Source organism: Mus pahari, unplaced genomic scaffold (genome assembly GCF_900095145.1).
Source record: "Mus pahari unplaced genomic scaffold, PAHARI_EIJ_v1.1 scaffold_13573_1, whole genome shotgun sequence".
Lineage (NCBI taxonomy): Eukaryota > Metazoa > Chordata > Mammalia > Rodentia > Muridae > Mus > Mus pahari.
The window spans coordinates 4,044-8,787 of NW_018392039.1; the positions used below are offsets into that span (position 1 = coordinate 4,044).

Here is a 4,744-nt window from a genome sequence, read left to right on the forward strand (position 1 = left end):
CATCAAAATTCCAAGTCAATTCTTCACAGAGTTAGAAAGGGTAATACTCAAACTCATTTGGAATAACAAAATAACCCAAGATATTGAAACCTATTCTCACCAATCAAAGAACTTCAAATATATACAAAGAATTCAAGAAGTTAGACTCCCGAGAATCAAATAACCCTTTTAAAAAATGAGATAAAGAATACCTTCCAAAAGTTCACACATTTATTATAGCTTCCTTTGTTATATGATACCATTTCAAAATAATATCATATACATGTCAAAAAAAGCTTGAAATTCTTGTTTATGAGAAAGTCTGCATTTTGTCATTAGTAACACTTTGTCAATGTTTTCCTTAAACAGATAGTTCATTTCAATCATTTCAAGGAAAGTATGTACCAAATATTGTCATCGAAACCTGCGGTTTGTTATCTACTGTAGAGTATGAAATAAAAATGCTCCACACCATATCCTACTTTGCCATGAAAATCATATAAGAGATTTTACCACAGGGATATTTAATAAAATATACATTTTCATTGCTTCTTTAAGACTATTCTAAAATACGGTGATTTTTTTGTTTTTTGTTTGGTTGGTTTTTGGTTTTTTTTTCGAGACAGGGTTTCTCTGTATTGCTCTGGCTGTCCTGGAACTCACTCTGTAGACCAGGCTGGCCTTGAACTCAGAAACCCACCTGCCTCTGCCTCCCAAGTGCTGGGATTAAAGGCGTGTGCCAATAAGGTTGTATATTTTCTACCTTTCCAGTACTTTCTTGGCTTTTGCTACACAGTTTTATATATACGGATTTTATGACAGCTACAAAAGCCAACCAGTGAAAAGGGTAAATATTATGCTTATATTTGTATTAAGATGGTAATCTACTATCATTGATCCACTAAAAAGTTCAAAATTTTTACTTTGAAAACAATAGGAATGTAAAATGCTTAGTAAAGTTATTTTCATTTAAAAAAATGAGGTAAAGAGCTAAACAAAGAATTTTTAACTGAGGAATACTAAATGGCTGAGAAACACCTAAAGAAGTGTTCAACATCCTTAGTCATTAGAGAAATGCAAATCAAAACAACCCTGAGATTCCTCCTCACACCAGTCAGAAAGGCTAAGATCCAAAACTCAGACGATAGCAGATGCAGGCAAGGATGTGGAAAAAGAGGAACACTCCTCTGTTGCTGGTGGGATTGCAAGCTTGTACAACCACTCTGGAAATCATTTTGGCCATTACTCAGAAAATTGGACATAGTACTCCTTGAGGACCCAACTATACAACTCCTTGGCATATACCCAGAAGATGCTCCAGCATGTAATAAAGACACATGCTCCATGATGTTCATACCAGCCTCATTTATAATAGCCAGAAGCTGGAAAGAACCCAGATGTCCCTCAACAGAAGAATGGATACAGAAAATGTGGTACAGTTACACAGTGGAATACTACTCAGCTATTAAAAATGATGAATTCATGAAGTTCTTAGGCAAATAGATGGAACTAGAATGTATTATCCTGAGTGAAGTAAAACAATCACAAAAGAACACACATGGTATACACTCACTGATAAGTGGATATTATCCCAGAAGTTGAGAATACCCAAGATACAATTCACAAACCACATGAAGCTCAAGAAGAAGGAAGACCAAAGTGTGGATACTTAGGTCCTTCTTAGAAGGGGAAACAAAATACACACGGGAGAAGATACTGCAACAAAATATGGAGCAGAGACTTAAGGAAAGGGTCCTCCAGAGACTGCCCTACCTGGGAATTCATCCCATATACAGTTATGAAACCCAGACACTATTGTGGTTGCCAGGAAGTGCTTGCTGATGGAAGCCTGATATGGCTGTCTCTTGAAAGTCTCTGCCAGAGCCTGACAAATACAGAGGTGGATGCTCACAGCCAACCATTAGACTGAGTTTGGGGTCCCTGATGGAGAAGTTTGAGAAGGGACTGAAGGAGCTGTGAGGGTTTGCAACACTGTAGGGGGGAGCAACAGTGTCGACTGGCCAGACCCCCTGGGGCTCCTGGGGACTAGACCACCAACCAAAGAATATACATGGAGAGACCCATGGTTCTGGTCACATATGTGGCAGAGGATGACCTTGTTGGATATCAGTGGGAAGAGCGCCCCTTAGGCCTGAGATGGTTTGATGCCCAAGTGTAGAGGAATGCTATGGAGACAAGATGAGAGTGGGTGGTTGGGTAAAGAAGCACCTTCATAGAGGCAGGAGGAGAGGATGGGATATAGGATTTCTTAAGGGGAGACCTGGAAAGGGGAAAACATTTTAAATGTAAATAAAGAAATTATCCAATTAAAAAAAGGGAGTGGTTGCTTCAGTCCTACTTAGGGAACAAAATAATCAACGTAAGTAGAGGGTAGGCAGACATGAGAGAAAAACAAAAGGGGGAGGGGAAAAAGTGGGGAAGAATCTGTTATGGGAGGAGATGGAGGAGTTGTACAGAGGGTCAGGAAATTGAACAGAGATGTGTAGCAGTGGGAGATGGGAAACTGGGGGTAGCAAAGAGAAAGTAAGTCCCAGATGCCAGAAAAGCATGAGCCTCTTAGGATCCCACAGGAATGACATTAGCTGAAATACCCAACAAAGGGGAGGAAGAACCTGTCCAGATAATATACAAAGGTTAAGCATGGCCCCCCCAGTTGAGAGATGGGGCCACCCACCGATCAAACATTTTAACCCAGAATTGCTCCTGTCTAAAGGAAATACAGGGATAAAGAGTGGAGCAGAGACTGAAGGAAAGGGCATCCAGAGACTGTCTCAACTGGGGACCCATCCCACATGCAGACACCAAACCCAGACACTATTGTAGATGCCAAGAAGTGCTTGCTGACAGGAGCCTGATACAGCTGTCTCCTGAGAGGTTTTGCCAATTCCTGACCAATACAGATGCGGTTGTACTCAGCCAAAACATTGAACTGAGCGCAGGGACCCCAGTGGAGAAGTTAGGACAAGGTCTGTAGGAGCTGAAGGGGTTTGCAACCTCATAGGAAGAACAACAATATCAACCAACCAGAATCACCCAAAGCTCCAAGGGACTAAACCACCAAACAAAGAGAACAGATGGGGTACCTATGCCTCCAGCTGTATATGTAGCAGAGGATTGCCTTATCTGGAATCACTGGGAGGGGAGGCCCTTGGTCCAGTAGAGGCTTGGTGACCCAGAATAGAAGAATACTCGGCCACTGAGGCAGGAGGGTAGAGGGGCACCCTCATAGAGGCAGGGGGATGGATGAGGGGAAAAGAAGCTTGTGGAGGGGAAAGTGGGAATGGGGATAACATTTGAAATGTAAACAAATAAACTAACCAATAAAAAAAATTTAAAGGATACCCATGGAGAAAACATTTCAAAAATATGTTCATTGTCCCTACAATTAGTAAATTAGGGAAATACAAACAACTTTGCATTTTCATCTTACCCCAGTCAGAATAGCAAAGATCAACAAAATGACAACAAATGCTTGAATAGATAAAACAAACCTTCATTCACTATTAATGGGATTACAAACTGTTGAAGCCACTATAGAATCAATGTGGAGAATTTTCAAAAGGCTAAAAACAAATCTACCATATGACTCAAGTATAATACTCTTTGGTATGTAGCCAAAAGTTCAACATCATGTTGATGTTGCTCAGCCATGTTCATTGCTACTCTATTCACAATAGCTAAGAAATGGAAACAAACCTACATGTCCTTGAACTATCTATGGACAATGAAAAATATAATATATATACAGAATGGAATTCTACTTAACAGTAAAGAAAAATAAAAATGTGCAGATAAGTGGGTAGAACTACAAGATATCATATTGAGTGAGGTAATCCAAACCTCGAAAGATAAATGTCACATGTTTTCACTCATCAGATGTTCCCAGATCCAAATCTTCAGGTGTGAGTACATACCTAGAGTAACTACAGAGAGCAGGAACATAATAGAGGACCATTGCTAGGATATGGGTCTTGGGAAGCAAGCAACACCCAGCATGAAATGATAATCATATAAGTGTAACAGAGAAACATATACCTTGGAAGTAACCAACAGCTCTCTAATTGGGTTTAAGACACTCAACAGGAAGGAAAACATGGAAGGAGGCATAGAAGGTGTGGCTGCTGTATCACATGTGTGTCAGTAGATGGCAGAGAGGAGACAGGCTCTGTTTATGCTCAGTATTCTGACCTGTGAACATCTAAGTGATAAGTAGCCTAATAGTCTCTAGAAAAAGCAAGCCTGGGATGACCATCAGTTCAGCACCAGGGGTCCCAGACAGAGAGTTAGCCTAAGATGACCACCAGTCTAGCTCCACGCAGGCCGAGATAGACTCCCAGAACAGAGAATGAGCCTGAGACAAACAACTACTGCCTAGGGCCAGGCAGTAAGAAGTGAGCCCAAAACAAACACCAGTCCTGTACCATGGGTTCAAGACAGGGAGCTATCCTGAGATGACCTCTGGCACTGCACAGGCCACAGGAAGCAGACCATACCCAAAATGACTCCTAACTAGTGTCATAATGCATGGGCAGGGCATAGCACTCCTGAGACCACTCCTGAGATGAGTGCAGATACTCAAAACCCCAAGTACTACTAAGAGGAGCAAATAAGAAGTGGAGAAATGAAAGAAAAGAAGCTGAAGGATGGGGGCACAATGAAGAGAGGTAGAACTGGAGAATCAAGTGCTACATTCTTTCCAGTAGTGACAGACGCCAACAGGCCCCAAAAACCTGGGCGCTGTCCC

General features: G+C 41.4%; 1 non-coding gene across 1 annotated transcript; it reads left to right on the forward strand.

Annotated features, from left to right (window-relative positions):
• The first annotated feature begins 4,092 nt into the window (after positions 1-4,092).
• On the forward strand, positions 4,093-4,222 carry LOC115063306. Its single transcript, XR_003843166.1, has one exon. It is a non-coding gene; the product is annotated as a small nucleolar RNA SNORA17 (small nucleolar RNA).
• Positions 4,223-4,744: the final 522 nt, after the last annotated feature.